The 21,149-nt window shown below is 40.0% G+C and overlaps 1 protein-coding gene across 2 annotated transcripts in view; it reads left to right on the top strand.

Annotated features, from left to right (window-relative positions):
* The window catches only part of LOC111972121 (TLE family member 5), a 42,261-nt gene that overhangs the window by 1,613 nt on the left and 19,499 nt on the right, over positions 1-21,149 (top strand). The window lies entirely within an intron of this gene.

The raw sequence follows: 21,149 nt of genomic DNA, 5'->3' as shown, positions 1-21,149 counted from the left end.
GACTTTGCAGACATGATACAGGAACTGGGGGGAGATTTGGTTCATGTCCAATGTTAAAACATTTAACATAATTAACTTTCGAAAGACAGGCAGTTCTGATATGATTTGTTGGCAATGGAATTTATAGTTTCTTTGACAACGATAAGTACGGCTGTCTCTACATGATTCTCTTGACAATAAGATACTTAAGTTGAGTATCTACCTTAGTATCCAGAATATACTGAGGGGTAGAGCTGGCACTGGCTTGTGATTCATGGCCTGCAACCCATGTAGTAGGTCTGTGTTGTGCCTTAATAACCACGTTTACATCCAGTTGTTATGCAAGTATAGTAATGGCGTATTAATAAATAACATGAAAAACACGACAGGTGTTATGGAAACATGAAGTGTCGGTACAATTTCGTTTTTTTGTCGGTAAAATTAATTGTGTGAAAATTGATGGCGTAAACCATCACTTGGAGTCACGGGATGATATGCCAAGTTGTACTACAACAACGTGGGAAAGCATTAAGGGCCTGATTCAGACTTAGGAAATGAACGCTTTTTATAGGCACGCCTTTCCTACGAACTTCTCAGTAGTACTTTTTCAGGCTTACGCTTCGAACACACCGGCAGTGTCATTGCATTTTGGTACACCAGAATTACTTTCATTTCCAATGAAACGCTGCGTTTGCCTTGCAGCGTTGCAGACGCAGTTGCAGTGCGTTTACTCTTGTCTATACATTGGATTTATCGAACCTATGCGTCAAACTATGCATAGATGGCTTGACAGAAATGGTAGCAGAAGTTGAATGTTGAACCTTTGTTGCATGTGCAGATGATGCTGCATTCTATTTTGCACAATGATGCTGGCCGTGTGATCGACAGCATCATTGCATTTTGGTACACCAGAAGTAATTAATTTCCAGTGGAACGCTGCGTTTGCCTTGTAGCATTGCTGTTGCAGTGCGTTCTGTGTGGTGCATACTTTGGATTTATCGAATGTATGCTCAAACTGTATGCGTAGACGACTTGACAGAAATGGTAGCAGAAGGTGAATGTTGAACTTTTGTTTCATACACATCCAGATGATCCTGCATACTATTTTGCACAATGACACTATCGGTGTGATCAAGGCGTTATCTTATGCCGGTGCGTAATTGGCTTTGCAGGCGTTGTTCCCTTGCACGCACTGAATAAATGTAATTCACCTGGTGAAAACCCTCCCACTTGCTGGGTTTTTTCCTCATGGAGTTGTCATTCAATAGGGGTTTCAGTACATTTATATAAAGACATCTTTAAAAAATAAAACTTATTAGAGCATATGGAGAGAAGGCCATGTAAATACAGACATTCGTCGCCTTTTCAGCACCAATTGGTACATTCAAAATACTCTATTGTATATTATTTGGGGTTAGGAAAGTATTTATGAATAATTAAAAAACAAGTTTGGATGCCTTTACACAAAATATATTGGTTTATCAAAAATACACTGGTTTGATTCATCCTTAAAATTACCATATTCAACTGTTCAATCCATGACATATTGGAAGGTGAGAAAAGTGTAGAATATGGTTTGAACAGTAGTCTATAAATCTACCTTAATATTCTTCACTTATCATGGAACTGTGACAATGGTCCAGATGTAACGGATGTGAAATGGCTAGCTAGTTAGCGGGTACGCGCTAATAGCGTTTCAATCAGTTACGTCACTTGCTCTGAAACCTAGAAGTAGTGTTTCCCTTTGCTCTGCAAGGGCCGCGGCTTTTGTGGAGCGATGGGTAACGACGCTTCGTGGGTGTCAGTTGTTGTGTGCAGAAGGTCCCTGGTTCGCGCCCGAGGTCGGGGCGAGGGGACGGTCTAAAGTTATACTGTTACACAGACATCATGAACCGTGCACCAGGCTCCAGGTTTAAACTGATACATATGGTCTGCATTCCATAATGATTCAAATAGGCTACAAGTCCCAAAGTATTTCACAACTTGTAATACATTAGCCTACTATGAACCACTATTGCTAGCGATCCTCAGGAACAGACACGCGAACGTGACAGAGGAAACGTAAACAAACAATATATAATGGTGCAAAGTGTAAGGAAAATAACAAGGTTATAAATGCATGCGGGTATAACTGACGGTGGCTACTGCTAGTGGCTAATATTTAACACAATACATTGTACTTTTTTAAATAATTTTTTTATATATACAGTGAAAAAGTCCAGGCATATAAATTAAACATTCTAGAAATCAAATAGGGTGTATCTGTAGACACATATTAATTTCTTTGATCTCCACCTAAAACAAATAGCGGGTGAATAGCATGCTAATGTCATGCTTAAGATCAAGGTCAGACTACGCATAGAGAGAAGTACTTAACTAGCGTCGGACCCCCCCGACCCCCACCAAAAGAGTTTGATGATGAGCTTGATGCAAATTTCCTATAAATATTGATGGTATTATTTGAATGCTGGTGAGATGATGATCAATGCTTGGCTGCAAGTTATCAAATAAAAATGATATTGCTCTTATCCATATCTTATAACCTACCCTGTCGACTTTATCAGAGAAATGTCTAGAGAGCATGCGGCAAAAACAGATTGGGCAAGTTTGCAACTTATCGCAAAAGATTTGGCAGCCATCGGTAGATGGAAACACATTGAACTTCTTGGTTTTTGCAAAAGTTTTTTTTATGTGCACTACGTCATCACACACAGCATTTTGTCCTCAATAAGTCAGTTTAATGGAAACACCTCTCGTGGGAAAATGTGAATATTCTTTATGCATATTTTAGAAAATTCACCCAAAAAATCTGTCTCCATTTGTATTAAAACCAAGCTATTGTGTGTATTGGAATGCATATTTCCCAGCATGAAAACAACTAACCCTGGTGGGTGCCTTTTTATGACTGGAATAGGCCAAATCTTTTTCCCAAATCCCAATTTCCCATGGTAATAGAAAGTGGTCTATGGTATAAAAAAAAACTGACTCTCAACCCATGATCACATAACTCATATTTGTGTACATATTCAAGTAAAAAATGAACACTTCAGTAAACGTCTATTTGAAATGTTCACATCACTGTCATGTGCTAAACAAGCAATTGCATTTGCATGGTGTTGGTGCTGTGTAGACCCTGTCGTTCACAGCACAAATAAAACCTGAAATGAAAGTTTTGGAATACAATGTCGGCAAAAACTATTACAAGGCTATTATGTTACCACGGTGTGCTTGCTCCATAGCAACAATTTGTCACTGCCAGTGCCAACGTAGAAGGGGGAGGAATTGTTTGCTCAGGCTAGAGCCTGGATGTCTCATGATATGAATGGTGTGCCCTTGTGCATGCAGCCGCGGGATGCGTCTCTGTTCTAAGACAGGCAGTGTGTCTGAGAAGACTGCAAAGGTTCCAACCACTTCATCAGTGTGCAGAGGAGAAGGAAAGTGCTCCTAATTGTGTGAGAGACCTAACTGGATCCCCATCCCATTCTACAGAACCCTTCAACTGACTGAGACACTTTTTGTATTTTGAAAGTTATATCTTAAACTTGCTGACAAGCAAAAAATTGTGGGACTCTTTCAACAGTGCACTAATGAAACAAATACCAAAATATAGTTTGGGAGTTTCCTTTTAAGGTCAACGGCATCATGAACTTTGCAAGTACCAGGACATTTTAGCCAAAAACCTGGTTGCCTCTGCCAAGAGGTTGAAACTTGGCTTCAAGTGAATCTTCCAGAAAGATGTCAACATTGAACCACGCCCCATGGTGGCGGTGGGGTTATGGTATGGGCAGGCATAAGCTACAGACAACTAACACAAATGCATTTTATCAATGGCAATTTAAGTGCACAAAAATATGAGATTGTGAGGCCCATGCTCATAATTTTTATTTTAAGGTATCTATGACCAACCGATGCATATCTGTATTCCTAGACATGTGAAATCCATAGATTAGGGCCTAATGAATTTATTTAAATTGACTGATTCCCTCATATGAACTGTAACTAAGTCAAATCAATGAAATTGTTGCGTTTGAACAAAAACAGTGTAATTGAGAGTGAAAAGGAATCTTGTACAGAATCAAAATATTACAAAACAGTCATCCTGTTTGCAACAAGGCACTAAAGTAATACTGAAAAAAATGTGGCAAAGCAAATTAACTTTGTCATGAATATAACGTTTTATGTTTAAGGTAAACCTAATACAACACATTACTGAATACCATTCTCCATTTTCTTCAAGCATAATGGTGGCTGCATCATGTTATGGGTATGCTTGTAATCGTTAAGGACTGGGGAATTTTTCAGGATAGAAAATAAACAAATGGAGAGTTAAGAAAAAAAGACAGCAGCTAAGCACAGGCAAAATCCTTGAGGAAAACCTGCTTCAGTCTGCTTTACACCCCCAGACACTGGGAAATGAATTCACGTTTCAGCAGGACAATAACCTGAAACACAGGGGCAAATCTACACTGGCGTTGCTTACCAAAAAGACAGTGAGTGGCCGAGTTACAGTTTTTACTTAAATCTATGGCAAGACCTGAAAATGGTTGTCTAGCAATGATCAACAACCAGACTTTTTTGAATTTTGAAAAGAATAATGGGCAATGTTGGTGTGAATACTTACAGTTGAAGTCGGGAAGTTCACATACACCTTAGCCAAATACATTTCAACTCCGTTTTTCACAATTTCTGACATTTAATCATAGTAAAAAAATCCCTGTCTTAGGTCAGTTAGGATCACCACTTTATTTTAAGAATGTGAAATGTCAGAATAATAGTGATTTATTTCAGATTTTATTTCGTTCATCACATTCCCAGTGGGTCAGAAGTTTACATACACTCAATTAGTATTTGGTAGCATTGCCTTTAAATTTTTTCATTTGGGTCAAATGTTTCGGGTAGCCTTCCACAAGCTTCCTACAATAAGTTGGGTGAATTTTGTCCCATTCCTCCTGACAGAGCTGGTGTAAGTGAGTCAGGTTTGTAGGCCTCCTTGCTCGCACACGCTTTTTTAGTTCAGCCCACAAATCTTCTATAGGATTGAGGTCAGGGCTTTGTGATGGCCACTTCAATACCTTGACTTTGTTGTCCTTAAGCCATTTTGCCACAACTTTGGAACTATGCTTGGGGACATTGTTCATTTGGAAGACCCATTTGCGACCAAGCTTTAACTTCCTGACTGATGTCTTGAGATGTTGCTTCAATAAATCCACATAGTTTTCCTTTCTCATGAAGCCCCTCCTGCAGCGAAGCACCCCCACAACATGATGCTGCCGCCCCCGTGCTTCACGGTTGGGATTGTGTTCTTCAGCTTGTAAGCCTCCCCCATTTTCATCCAAACATAACAATTAGAGGTCGACCAATTAATTAGGGCCGATTTCAAGTTTTTATAACAATCGGTAATCGGCATTTTTGTACACCGATCATGGCCGATTACATTGCACTCCACGAGGAGACTGCGTGGCAGGCTGACTACCTGTTATGCGAGTGCAGCAAGGAGCCATGGTAAGGTGCTAGCTAGCATTAAACGTATCTTATAAAAAACAGTCACTCTTAACATAATCACTAGTTAACTACACATGGTTGATGATATTACTAGTTTATCTAGCTTGTCCTGCGTTGCATATAATCGATGCGGTGCCTGTTAATTTATCAATGAATCACAGCCTACTTCGCCAACGGGTGATTTAACAAGCGCATTCACGAAAAAAGCACTGTCGTTGCACCAATGTGTACCTAACCATAAACATCAACGCCTTTCTTAAAATCAATACACAAGTATATATTTTTAAACTTGCATATTTAGTTAATATTGCCTGCTAACATGAATTTCTTTTAACTAGTGTGCAGCAATTTGGGCCACCTGGCTCGTTGCGAGCTGTGTGAAGACCATTTCTTCCTAACAAAGACAGCCAACTTCGCCAAACGGGGGATGATTTAACAAAAGCGCATTATCAAAAAAAGCACAATCGTTGCACGAATGTACCTAACCATAAACCTCAAAGCCTTTCTTAAAATCAATACACAGAAGTATATATTTTTTTTAACCTGCATATTTAGTTAAAAGAAATTCATGTTAGCAGGCAATATTAAACTAGGAAAATTGTGTCACTTCTCTTGCGTTCATTGCACGTAGAGTCAGGGTATATGCAACAGTTTGGGCCGCCTGGCTCGTTGCGAACTAATTTGCCAGAATTTTACGTAATTATGACAAAACATTGCAGGTTGTGCAATGTAACAGGAATATTTAGACTTATGGATGCCACCCGTTAGATAAAATACGGAACGGTTCCGTATTTCACTGAATTTATAAACGTTTTGGTTTCGAAATGATAGTTTATGGATTTGACCATATTAATGACCTACGGCTTGTATTTCTGTGTGTTATTATAATTAAGTCTATGATTTGATAGAGCAGTCTGACTGAGCGGTGGTAGGCAGCAGCAGGCTCGTAAGCATTCATTCAAACAGCACTTTCGTGCGTTTGCCAGCAGCTCTTCGCAATGCTTCAAGCATTGAGCTGTTTATGACTTCAAGCCTATCAACTCCCGAGATTAGGCTGGCAATACTAAAGTACCTATTAGAACATCCAATAGTCAAAGGTATATGAAATACAAATGGTATAGAGAGAAATAGTCCTATAATAACTACAACCTAAAACTTCTTACCTGGGAATATTGAAGACTCATGTTAAAAGGAACCACCAGCTTTCATATGTTCTCATGTTCTGAGCAAGGAACTTAAACGTTAGCTTTTTTACATGGCACATATTGCACTTTTACTTTCTTCTCCAACACTTTGTTTTTGCATTATTTAAACCAAATTGAACATGTTTCGTTATTTATTTGAGACTAAATTGATTTTATTCATGTATTATATTAACTTAAAATAAAAGTGTTCATTCAGTATTGTTGTAATTGTCATTATTACAAATATATATAAAATCGTCCGATTAATCGGAATCAGCTTTTTTTGGTCCTCCAATAATCGGTATCGGCGTTGAAAAATCATAATCGTTCGACCTCTAATGTAAACTTCTGACTTCAACTGTATATAAGAGATTTCTGTTTTAATTTTCAATACATTTTATGAAAATGTCTACAAACATGTTTTCACTTTGTCATGGGATATTGTGTGTAGATTTTTTTAATCCATTTTGATTTCAGGTTTTAACACAGTAAAGTGTAATAAGTCAAGGGGTTTAATACTTTTTGAAGGCACTGTAGATACAATACCATTCAAAAGTTTGGGGTCACTTAGAAATGTCCTTGTTTTCCATGAAAACATACATGAAATTAATTGCAAAAGGAATAGGAAATATAGTCAAGAAGTTGACAAAGTTATAAATAATGATTTGTAATTGAAATAATAGTGTCCTTCAAACTTTGCTTTCGTCAAAGAATCCTCCATTTGCAGCCTTGCAGGCCTTTGGCATTCTAGTTGTCAATTTGTTGAGGTAATCTGAAGAGATTTCACCCCATGCTTCCTGAAGCACCTCCCACAAGTTGGATTGGCTTGATGGGCTACTCCCACAACAGCTCAATAGGGTAGCGATCCTATGACTGTGCTGGCCACTCTATTATAGACAGAATACCAGCTGACTGCTTCTTCCCTAAATAGTTATTGCTTAGTTTGGAGCTGTGCTTTGCGTCATTGTCCTGTTGTAGGAGGAAATTGGCTCCAATTAAGCGCCGTCCACAGGGTATGGCGTTGCAAAATGGATTATAGCCTTCCTTCTACAAGATCCCTTTTACCCTGTACAAATCTCCCACTTTACCACCACCAAAGCACCCCCAGACCATCACATTGCCTCCACCATGGTTGACAGATGACGTCAAGCACTCCTCCAGCAACTTTTCATTTTTTCTGCATCTCACGAATGTTCTTCTTTGTGATCCAAACACCTCAAACTTAGATTTGTCTGACCATAACACTTTTTTCCAATCTTCCTCTGTCCAGTGTCTGTGTTCTTTTGCCCATCTTAATCTTTTTATTTTTATTGGCCAGTCTGAGATATGGCTTTTTCTTTGCAACTCTGCCTAGAAGGCCAGCATCCCGGTACTATTTAATGAAGCTGCCAGTTAAGGACTTGTGAGGCATCTGTTTCTCAAACTAGACACACTAATGTACTTGTCCTCTTGCTCAGTTGTGCACCGGTGCCTCCCACTCTTTCTATTCTGGTTAGTGCCAGTTTGCGCTGTTCTGTGAAGGCAGTAGTACCCAGCGATGTACGAGATCTTCAGTATCTTAGCAATTTTTCGCATGGAATAGCCTTCATTTCTCAGAACAAGAATAGGCTGATGAGTTTCAGAAGAAAGTTTTTTGTTTCTGGCCATTTTGAGTCTGTAATCGAACCCACAAATGCTGATGCACCTGATACTCAACAAGTCTAAAGTAAAATCATTTTTAAAAAAAGAGGCCAGTTTTATTTCTTCTTTAATTAGAACAACAGTTTTCAGCTGTACTAACATAATTGCAAAATGGTTTTCTAATGATCAATTGGCCTTTTAAAATGATAAACTTGGATTAGCTAACACAACATGCCATTGGAACACAGAAGTGATGGTTGCTGATAATGGTCCTCTGTAGTCCTATGTAGTTATTCCATTAAAAAATCAGCTGTTTCCAGCTACAATAGTATTATGCAACATTACCAATGTCTACACTCTATTGCTGATCAATTTTATGTTATTTTAATGGGCTTTAAAAAATAAAAAAGGACTTTTCTAAGTGACCCCAAACTTTTGAAGGTAGTGTATGTGTCAGATTAGAACTGTCATGATGGAAGATTTAAACTGGAGATTAAGATGTGAGATGCTCTCTCAAACTGTGAAATGCTTAAAGTAGAATATTTCTCCTTCATATATTTCTGTAATAAACTAAGTATATTCCAAGTTATGGTGACAATTTTAAGTTTACGCTATTTTACCTTGATTCCTATGCAATTAAGGTGTTATAATTTGAATGGTTTAAAGCCCTATTCACACAGGACTAGTATTACTAGAACATTGGTTATGTAAGTATTACCCCTTCATTCTGGGCGTGATGATATTTCAACATGTCCAGGCGATAACAGGTTACACTGATAACTTGAGCTTGGCTTCCCAAGTTTCTAAATCGCACCAAACCGTCTTTGGTGTAGCGTCGCCATAATATTTGAATGAAGGAAGTGTGATCATAATCATTCGAATATTTTAGCCATCCAAAGTGGAAGACGTCCTAAAATCCCCCCAGCCTTCAGATGTGTGCTAAACAGTGCACTTTCACTTGAGATGCATGTGTTATGGATGATAGTGAACTTGTCATTTCAAAAAGTTTACCTTAGTTGAATTGCTGCTTTGCGATCTATTAACAGCAAGGGTTGCATTAAATATACACTTTTTTTACTTGTGCATTTGCCGATGTTCAATTAATTCATTGTCGCAACATATAAACAAACGCATTCACTGTGAAAGTTTATACATGTAGGCCCTTCATATATAGGCTTTGCACAGCACATTTGTTTTAAGCATTCATTTATTGAATCAGTTGTTTTCTTGCTCAAACTTCAAGTAACACCTGTCAACCTTGGACATGTCTCTCAAAACACAGGGATGTCGAGTCGCACAGGACTAGTAGTATCAGAGGACCTTGGAGTTAGTAGGTTTTCGGCTGGAATTTTCGGCAGATTTGGATGGGACTTAAATTACTGATGTGGTAATTTGTGCACGTGCACATAATTATCTCCCCCAATAAAACTACTCCCGTGCAAATGGGGTTTAAGAAAGCGAATGTGCTTCCAGTCCATGTGGTACTGTAGCAGTTACAGCATAATATCTCATCTTTCAAGCCCTTGTGACCAGCACCAGGTGTTTAAACCCAGGTGTATTTGCATACATTTGGTTGTGAGTGACTAACACAGATAAGCAAATGGCAGATGATGGATAAAACAATTTCTGCTGTAAGTAGAACCCACAGAACAGCTTGTCGCCACTGCTGCTAAATTTGGCAATATGGGAGTAAAATCTCAAACCTATAGACAATACAAGAAGTTTGGCCTTGATTCACAGGTGCATGATCACACACACACACCCAGCTCATTTAGCTTTATCATGCGTTCCCAGATCTGATGCCGTATTGGGAGGGTCGGGGCAGAGGATGCACAGGCATTATTAAGGCCACTTGAATTAATAGTACAGCTCCCAGACTATCTCTAAAGCCTCCAACCGGGGTTGGGAGCTTAATCCCTGGTCCCCTGTATCGCCCATTAAATAAACTCCCACCCACCCCTGCTCAATCGCTCACTCTCTCTCTCTCTCACACACACACACTGTCTCACGCACACACATAAGGGTGCCATCTTCACCTTTCTCTAGCCAAAGCTGACATCCACTCGTCAATGCACTAATGATTGCACACCCATTTTTAAAATAAAGATTTCCCATGTCTTTCACTCTCTCCTACTCACCCATACACAACCTCAATAACAAGGGTACAGACATGTCTTAAAACACACACACAGATATCCTTAGTGGCTTCAATGGTCTCATCTGCTTTCTGTTTTTTTTTAACAAATTAAATGTGGAGTTTGACACACACAGCCAGCAGATGTCAGGGCTGCTCATTAGCATGCCAGAGGGCCCAGTGCCCCACCAACCCCGCGGGGGGGCACAGCTATTGAGGGGCTGAGTGCAGGCCACGGGTCACAGGTGATATGGATTTTTGTGCAGGGCCACACTGGCTGGTTTTTAAGTGACTATGGGGTTGGGGGATTGTGACAGTCCAATTCCCCATCATGAACACACACATTCTATGCAGGGTATGCACACCATACACCTCTCCCCATCCTGGGTTCATACATCCCAGTTATGGAGGACTAACACACGAGACTGGTTCTGCCCCCCAAAAAACATTTATTTCACTAAAAGCAATTTCAGTGATTGCCAACTAGATGAAATGCTAACGCTAAATAATGTGGAAAATTTGACTTTGCCATTGCTGCAAGTGAGTATGTAAAAAAATTTTTTTTTTTTGAGCTCCTGGTTAGAATTCATTACTTCTCAAATCCTCCGAGAAGTGAAAGAACCACAGCATTTATATTGTGCTACCTGAAAGAGTTGTTTCTCTTATTATTCAGAGACCTGAAGATTGCATGAAGAGACACCTGTTACCGCCCATCTGGCCGCTCTCTCTATGATTGATGTGTATGTGTGGAGGTAGATTTTATGAGCCTCTGTTTTATGTGTTCATAAATAATTGCATGCTTTGTTTGTGGGGGTTGGCCTTTTGTTGTCTGCATACCTTATTCCCGAACCTGCTAAAGTGTGTGTGTGTGAGAGAGGAGAAAGAAAAGGACAAAGTGGAGGATGATGAAAGAGAGAAAGCAGAGCATGATGAGGATGTTTGTATGTGTGTGTGTCAGTGAGGGTACAAGCAGTATGTGTGGGAGTGTGTGAGGAGGGGGGGTTAGAAGTGGAGCAGTGCCTCCATCAGTATTCAGCAGTGGCTGTGTGGGTGGGGGGGTGTAACCGCACCCCTGAGCAGTGCACTGGACTGGAACAAAGCGGCTAGGCGAGGGGGCTTTTGATTGGCCAACCCCGGCACAGGCCCCAGACCTGCCAGAACACAGGCACTGCAGAGGACAGACAAGAGAATTAGCTGTACTCTCTCCCTTCATACACGCAAGGCAGGAGAAAGACTTGAGCAACAAAACACCTCATCTTGGAGCTCATTGAAAACCCCAGAGATCTATGGCAGGAAGCCCTCCCAGACTGGACTGGTAGTGCCCAGGGTTAGGCTGTGGGCCAGCTAGGTCTAACAATCCAGGTAGCTACCTTCGTTGTTTAGCAGATAGGAGTCAGGGTCCAGAGGGAGCATTTTAGTGTCCGATGCATGTCAGGTCTTCCAGCCTTCTACTTTCATTGTCCATTTTTTTTATTTGTTTCTGAAGCTGGGAGTAATCATTGTACTGCCCTTTTGGACCCTTGTAAGTAATAACCTTGCTTTTTAGAACGAGACATCAATCACAGGCACAACCACACACACACTAATCTCACAGCCTCCTTCACCAGGATATTTTTAATCTTGCCCATGGTCTCCAAACCTACGGCCCTGTTGCCCTCACTGCTTTCCCCGCTCGTGACAAATTTCCCCTTGCGTGGCTGTCTCCTTCGGCTTGTTACAGCCCCTGTGCTCTTGCCCTGGCGTGTGTGTGTGTGCTGGTATGCCCTCCATGTCATTGCGTTGTGCGTTTGGACTGCCATGCTTGGCCGGCTTTGCGGTGGGGTGGGGGCTGCCTATGTATGCGAGTGCACTTCACTAGAAGTGATAAAAGTAAAATAATCACATTTTAAAGCATCTTAACTGCGTCTCTGGAATGGGGGTAAGCCCCAGCCTGGTCCATGGCGATAATAATCAAATTCCTGGCCCAAACCGGATTAGACTCCCTGTTGCTGTGTCTAAAGCCCAGTCCGGCGCTTAAGACACAATCCAATTCCTCAGCCCCTAACATGCAGGGGTTAGCCCTGAGCCAGCCAGCTCACTCTACTGGGTACACTGGCTTTACAACCTCTAAGCTGGGGCGTTTAGATGGAATTGTTTGTGGGAGCTCTTCTTGGATGGAAGATCTTATCGTCCGTTGTAGTGTAGTCCTTGTTATGTAGGTCTGTGTGCAACACTGTAACTTTGGTGGATATTGGGGGGGGGGTCAGGGTCAATGAGTTCCAGTGTCAACGCCCCTCTAGGGTGGTCCAAGGGCATGCCCCCCTCCACACCAATGTTTCTATATTACTTTAAACTGTGTTCTTACTCTTAAGTTCAGAAAGTCACCACCCCACCCCTTTAGCGACATTTAAATGTCAACCCATTATTCTATTTGTGCACCCTTTACTACGCTTGTATAGTATATGGTCTTGAATAACTAATTTATTATACCTAGTTCATTTAAAAGGAGTCGAGGCAGTCTGAGTCCAGAAACTTCTTACTTGGTTACATAATTTAATTGCTGTATTAATTCATAAAATAATTCAGTGACAGTCAAAACCTAATGCTTCAATATGGATCAAGCAGTAGACTTCAACATGAATATCAGTATGGCGTCATGCTCAAGCAATAGATTAAAAAAAAAATACATAGCAACAACTCATCATTCACCATAAAGTAAAAAACATACACATTCAAAACAGTCAATAACCGGTTGCAACCTTATACAAAGGTGGGCATATAGTGGTACAGAGAGGGGTCAGCTCTACAGCCTCAATTCACTTAAATGCACCAAATACCTGTTTATGCTGGTCACTGCCAGAAATGAAATTTGGGCATATTGTTTTCCTATCTATGGTATCCAGCTTCTCCTGGTGGATATGACAGACGGCAACAGTTCAATCTGCTTTGTGTCATTGTTAAGCGCAGCCACGTCTTCAATCTCCATGACAACCAAATGAAATCAAAATGCAGGCAACAACATTTGTTATAGCACTTGGGCTACAGTCAGTGAAGATGAGTTGAACTGATAGTGCTTTTATAACTCATTCTCACCTGATGACCTGTTCGTCATCTCCCTGCCTCAACGTGAGCGGTGCTCTCTCTCTCTCCTATCTTTGAACCCTGCCATAATCACATGACCAAATACCATTATAATATGAAAAAAAATTGATGGCCTTAACAATGATTGGGTTAGCTTATTAACCAGATTTTTTATTTTTTATTAGCTAAATTATTTATTTACTATGTGGCAATAGGTATAGCTAGTGTCATGATGTTGCCAGGTTGGGGGTGGTTTATGACCCCCCCCACCCCCCATAAATACCTTTCCCCCTTTTTCTCTCCACTCTACAGAATGGACTCTTGGAAAGCCCTTTGTTAACCTCTCTAGGTTATGTGGGACGGTAGCGTCTCACCTCATCAACAGCCAGTGAAACTGCAGGGCGCCAAATTCAAAACAACAGAAATCCCATAATTAAAATTCCTCAAACATACAAGTATTTTACTCCATTTTAAAGATACACTTGTTGTAAATCCAGCCACAGTGTCCGATTTCAAAAAGGCTTCACGACAAAAGCACACCAAACGATTATGTTAGGTCAGAGCCAAGTCACAGAAAAACACAGCCATTTTTCCAGCTAAAGAGAGGAGTCACAAAAAGCAGAAATAGAGATAAAATGAATCACTAACCTTTGATCTTTATGCAGATGACACTCATAGGACTTCATGTTACACAATACATGTATGTTTTGTTCGGTAAAGTTCATATTTATATCCAAAAATCTGAGTTTCCATTGGCGCGTTATGTTCAGTAGTTCCAAAACATCCGGTGATTTTGCAGAGAGCCACATCAATTTACAGAAATACTCATAATAAACATTGCTAAAAGATACAACTGTTATGCATGGAATTTTAGATCCACTTCTTCTTAACTTCTTTGATATAGGGGGCAGCATTTTCACTTTTGGATGAATTGCGTGCCCATAGTGAACTGCCTCCTACTTTGTCCCAGATACTAATATATGCATATTATTATTACTAATGGATATAAAACACTCTGAAGTTTCTAAAACTGTTTGAATGATGTCTGTGAGTATAACAGAACTCATATGGCAGGCAAAAACCTGAGAAAAAATCCAAACAGGAAGTGAGAATTCTGAGACTGGTCATTGTTAAACTCATCGCCTATTCAATTCCCTGTAATATATGGATCTGTTTGGACTTCCTACACCTTCCACTAGATGTCAATAGTCTGTAGAATGCTGAATGAAGCCTATACTGTGATGTGGGACCGGATGGGAGGTGTTTGAGTCAGTGGTCTGGCAGATTGGCAGTTCTTGGTCACGCGCATTCCTCATGATATCGCCATTACTAAGAGACTGAAAAGAATTCTCCGGTTGAAACCTTATTGGATATAAATGATAACAACATCCTGAAGATTGATTCTCTACTAAGTTTGACCAGTTTATTCGACTTGTAATATAACTTTTTGAAGTTTTCGTCCGACGTTTGCCTGCATCTGCGCGAGTGTTTGGACACGTGTACTACACATGGTAACAAAAATAGCTAATTGGACATAAGTAATGGACATTATCGAACAAAACAATGATTTATTGTGGAACTAGGATTCCTGGCAGTGCATTCTGATGAACATAATCAAAGGTAAGGGAATATTTATGATGTAATTTCGTATTTCTGTTGACTCCAACATGGCGGAGAAATGTTGTTAAATCTGAGCGGCATCTCAGATTATTGCATGGTGTGCTTTTTACGTAAAGTTTTTTTTAAATCTGACACAGCGGTTGCATTAAGAACAAGTGTATCTTTAATTCTGTGTAAAACATGTATCTTTCATCAAAGTTTATGATGAGTATTTCTGTTATTTGACGTGGCTCTGCAATTACTCCGGATATTTTGGAGGCATTTCTGAACATGGCGCCAATGTAAACCGAGATTTGTGGATATAAATATGCACATTATCGAACAAAACATAAATGTATTGTGTAACATGATGTCKTATGAGTGTCATCTGATGAAGATCATCAAAGGTTAGTGAATAATTTTATCTCTATTTCTGCTTTTTGTGACTATCTTTTGCTGGGAAAAAGGCTGTGTTTTTCTGTGGCTATGTACTGAGCGTGGCGTGCTTTCCCCGTAAATCCTTTTTGAAATCAGACATGTTGGCTGGATTCACAACATGTGTAGCTTTACTTTGGTGTCTTTCATGTGTGATTTCTTGAAAGATTGATTTTTATAGTAATATATTTGAATTAAGCGCTACATTTTTTTCTGGATTTTGGCCAAGTGGGACGCTACCGTCCCACCTATCCCAGAGAAGTTAATGTAACCGCTGTGTCAGATTTCAAAAAAACTTTACGGAAAAAGCACACCATGCAATAATCTGAGTACAGCGCTCAGAGACCAACACAACCCAAACAGATATCCGCCATGTTGTGTAGTCTACAGATGTCAGAGTAGCATTATAAATATTCACTTACCTTTGATCTTCATCAGAATGCACTCCCAGGAATCCCAGTTCCACAATAAATGTTTGTTTTGTTCGATGAAGTCCATCATTTATGTCCAAATACCTCCTTTTTGTTAGCGTGTTTAGCCCAGTAATCAAAATTCATGACGCGCGATCACTAGGTGCAGACGAAAAGTCAAAAAGTTCCGTTACAGTCCGTAGAAACATGTCAAACGATGTATAGAATCTATCTTTAGGATGTTTTTAACATAAATCTTCAATAATGTTCCAACCGGAGAATTCCTTTGTCTTCAGAAATGCAATGGAACGCAAGCTAACTCTCTCACGTGAACGCGCCTGGTCAGCTCGTGGCTCTCTGGCAGACCTCTGACTCATTCCCCTCTCACAGTAGAAGCCTCAAACAAGGTTCTAAAGACTGTTGACATCTAGTGGAAGTTTTAGGAAGTGCAATATGACCCCATTTCCACTGTATCTTGGATAAGCAAAGAGTTGAAAAACTACAAACCTCAGATTTCCCACTTCCTGTTTTTTTTCTCAGGTTTTTGCCTCTCATATGAGTTCTGTTATACTCACAGACATCATTCAAACAGTTTTAGAAACTTCAGAGTGTTTTCTATCCAAATCTACTAATAATATGCACATCCTAGCATCTGGGCCTGAGTAGCAGGCAGTTTACTCTGGGCACACTTTTCATCCTCACGTGAAAATACTGCCCCCTACCCAAGAGAGGTTAACATAGAGAGAGTATTGTAACATCAAAAGGTTGGGGAAAAGAACAATCTTTAGGTAATCCAACCAGTTGAAAGTATCCGTTGGTACTTAAAGAATATGATGTCAGATCAGTTGTCGTCTGAGACATTATTACTGATGATAGGATGACAAACTGTATCTTGGAAAGTCTACACATTCTAGTTATCAGATTCATATAGAATCAACTTAAATGTTTAAATATGAAACCATTTGTGAAAAGATTAAATGCAGTTTTAGTTTTTAAAACGAGATAATTGTTTTCATAAGAAAAAAATGCTCAATCAGTGGCCACGCCCACGTGAATAGGCATTGGTTGGAAATGATGAACCAACCCCTTTTCTCCACTTCTATAAGAGACCCCGTGACCCAATTGACTGCGAACTAAGCCAACCTCAGCGTGAGCTTTGGTTGCGAATGGTTGAACGAAATAAACATTGTGTTCCCGACGACGTGAGGACTGATGTCCATACGTTTAGAAGGGCGAATTTCAACGTGGATGTGACGATTGCAACGCTGGAAGGATGAATTTTGACGATACCAGCCAGAAAATAGCATGAGCTTATATTAGGGCAACTTGGTATGAACTTTGAACTCTTATTCAGTAAAGAAGTGATACATCCTAGACGTCGAGTTATCAGCAGCCGCTGTAAACGTGCGTGGCCTAGGAAAGGACGAACAATCTCTTCGGAAAGACCGGGTACTACAACGTATCCGTTGTACTACAAGACGACAGACTACAACGTATCCTCCCAGAAATATTCTTCAAAGGACAAGGGAGATCTCTGCTGGGCAACCCAGCCTTCCATCTTCGACCAATCTATTGAAGCGCAGCTCAGAGTAAATATATTTCTTGCATTTTCCTTTTCCGAATGGGCGGTTATTTAGAATGCATACGATTCTGTATTTACGATGGCATAGCTTCATAAGGTCCGATAGAGACCCAATCCTTTTTGTTTCTGTTTTCCCACGCTTTCATTCAAACCCAACCCCCTTTCTTTTTGTAACCAGCCGTCATATCAGTTTCGTCCGCTAGCGATGTTTTCTTTTATGACATAATTAGTAATCAATGTATGATCCTTCCTGTGTATATGTAATTCTGTGTGATTTATTTAGTAAATAAATAAATTGTATTGCTGATTCAACTTGTTAGTCAGGGTTCGTGGAGATAACCAAGAATTTACGACGTTCAGATGAGACTGAATAAGGCGACGATTTAATAATTGACTGCTATTGATATAAAAGATTACCAGGTCTTTAAGAGTTTATTCGGCAGACAACAGCTCTATAAACATTATTCTGTGGTGCCCCGACTTCCTAGTTAATTACCTTTACATGATTAGTTTATTCAGGTAATATTAATTAGAAAATTGATTTTATAAAATAGCATGTCATATCATTTAATCCATAGCAAAGACACAACACTAGCTAGCTAACTACATAGTGCCAGTCTATTCTGAATTGTACAGTGAAGTTAGCTAGCTAGCTATGTAGCCATTCATTCAGTTAGTTCTCAGCACTCCTCCCAAAATATTATGTCCTGCACTTTTATCCTCTTTGACATTGTCACCTCTTTTTAAGGGCTCTAGCTACTTTTTCACTAGAGTGAACAATGACTCACTGAGTGCTGCTCATTTGAAACTGCAGATACTGTGCTAGCTAGCCATCTAACGTTAGCCTAACTAAAATATACAACTTAGCATTGCATCAGTCGGTACAACTCTTTTTACACAATATCTCATCACCAATAGTTTACTAGTTTCACAACATAGGAATACATTTATGAACTGTTCATTGTTTATTTTTGTTTTGAAATGCCAACATGGGTTTACTCATGGACCTAGGTCATTCAGTGATTTTTAAAAGGCGAATAAGAGTACTACTGAAATAAATAAATGGGTCTGTCAAATGAGCAAGAAATTCACATTAAAAAAATTTGCCTCTAAAAAGGCCAACACTGGAATAATATTCAAATAAATGTTTCATAAATGGACAGGTAACAGACAAAATAAAAGAACTTGAGTAAATGAGGGATACAAAGTAGGCTGTATTGAAAGCAGCTGCTTCCACACGGCTGGTTTGTGAGGTTAAGTAATTAATTAACATCCCATCATGCTTAGGGTGATGTATAAAAATGCCCAGTTGCCTATTATTTTGGCTACCATGGCTAGAAGAAGAGGTCTCAGTGACTTTGAAAGACACTCTCAAAGGAGCATAGGGGTTTAAAGTGTGTGGAATTTCTTGTTGAAGAATGTTGTTCCAGTCCTCCAATAGAGTTCCTGACACTTGTAGAATCTATGCCACGGTGTATTGAAGCTGTTCTGGCTCATGGTGGCCCAACGCCCTATTAAGACACTTTATGTTGGTGTTTCCTTTATTTTGGCAGTTACCTGTACATAAATCATTTGTCTACATCTCAAAGTGTAGCCTATATGATAAGTCCACACCAATGTTAACATGAGGGAGGCGCCAGAAAATGTAACCAAACTTGAATGAGACTTTTAATTACATCAATATAGGCTAAACGCCAGTCATGTTTGACAAATGTAATGTAGGATAATAAACATTCACGTCTAAAGGCTATATTCTGTTGACCCAGGCCTACTCGAGGCACAGTTTGTTCAGAATTAAATGGTCACGAGCGGAGAGAAAGGCCAGTTACTATTGTGCACCGACCACACCCATCACCCACCTTGCAATCTGAGAGGAGGCAGTCAGCATTTTGAAACTATTTAACCATAAATGTAATTGTATTAAAACCTGGAGATTTTGTCATTTTCTGAGGCACGTTTTAGGCCTACCTTTCGAAGTAGCCTTGCCAAATTCAGACCATAGAAATGTTGATGGATTTTTTTTTATAAACACTTCCTTATGCCATTGTAACCAGCATTTCTCTCATGTTCTATTACTTTTCAAATCAACATTCTTTCATTATTCAACAGACACTGCTGTGTGCGCATTGGTGCGCTTATAATGTGAAGGAATACATTTATAATAATTTTAAGCTAAACGTTCTGATCTGTGGCATCAACCTCATTTGCATTTTTAACATGTTTTGATGTAAGCCTACAGTGGTTGTATGGATTTTGGATCTATGGTGCCAGAACCATCCCAGACATATTTTTTACGGCACGCCCTTAATTATGATCCCTGTAGCTACCTCTCCTCAGCGCACACCACAAAGAGAGAGAGCAAGTGCGTGCCGCTGAACTGTTACTGCAGATCAAAGCAATATGTCAGCCGGCTGCCTCTGGGGACCGGGCGCAACCGAAAGCATATTTGGTGGTTGGGGATCCAATCATATACTGAACAAAAATATAAACGCAACATGTGAAGTGTTGGTTTCATGAGCTGAAATTTAATGATCCCCGAATTTTTCCATATGCACAAAAATGTATTTATCTAAAATGTTGTGCACAAATGTGTTTACATCCCTGTTAGTGAACATTTCTCCTTTGCCAAGATAAATAATCCACCTGACCGGTGTGGTATATCAAGAAGCTGATTAAACAGCATGATCATTACACAGGTGCACCTTGTGCTGGGGACAACAAAAGGCCACTCTAAAATGTGCAGTTTTGTCACACAACACAATGCCACAGATATCTAAATTTTTGAGGGAGTGTGCAATTGGCATGCTGACTGCAGGAATGTCCACCAAGGCTGTTGTCATTTTTGTTCAGTATACTTTTGTTTTGTAGAAAATGAGGAACTGAGTCCGTTTTAAAGCCACATAAAGCCAGTAGCTGCCTGGTGCTTTACAGTCTGAAAATATTTTCAAATCCATCAAACTGATCATGGTATAATATTGGGGATGGGGTCAAATTTACGTGTTTCTAATATTGGGGGGGCGTCATGTCCCCGTCCCCCAAGTTACGCACATCTGTGTGCTATGTTTGTTTACTGTCACTATAGCAGTCCATCTAAGGCAGTAAACAATGTGTTTCAGGTAGGTTTGTGTTGAGGTTGTGTTGTTCATATGCATTAGTAAGCAGATTTGCGTTGCGTATCATATTTCCCTTATCCCCCTCTAATTATCTGTCTATGAGATATTCCCTGCTGGTTCTGTTCCACCCTGAATGTGGTGATGCAGAAGTTGGTCATGGCAATATCCTGTCATTGGTGACTGATTAGAACCCCCCCCCCCCCTTCCTCTACTCCTCTCTCGCTCTCTCCTCAGTCTTCCCGTGGAGATGTAAACAGGGAGCCGGAGCTCCAGGAAATGCAATCCCCACACTGCTGTTCCCCTCAGGCAGGATTTACAATTGAGGAGGATGTTTTCTGATGATACTCTGTGTTATTGTCGGCGTGTGTGCGCATGCATGAAGCATAGCCTGTGGTCTGATCTGCCGAGCAGAAACAGGATTGGGTTTGTAATCCTTGTTTAAGATAGACATTATGGTGCGGAGTAGATTTCACTTGGATTATATGATTTTCTTTTTTCAATAGTTGGGCTGGGTGGGGGAGGAGGAAAGGG

This window comes from Salvelinus sp. IW2-2015, linkage group LG13, assembly GCF_002910315.2.
Source record: "Salvelinus sp. IW2-2015 linkage group LG13, ASM291031v2, whole genome shotgun sequence".
Lineage (NCBI taxonomy): Eukaryota > Metazoa > Chordata > Actinopteri > Salmoniformes > Salmonidae > Salvelinus > Salvelinus sp. IW2-2015.
This window is presented reverse-complemented; position numbering and strand designations above follow the sequence as displayed.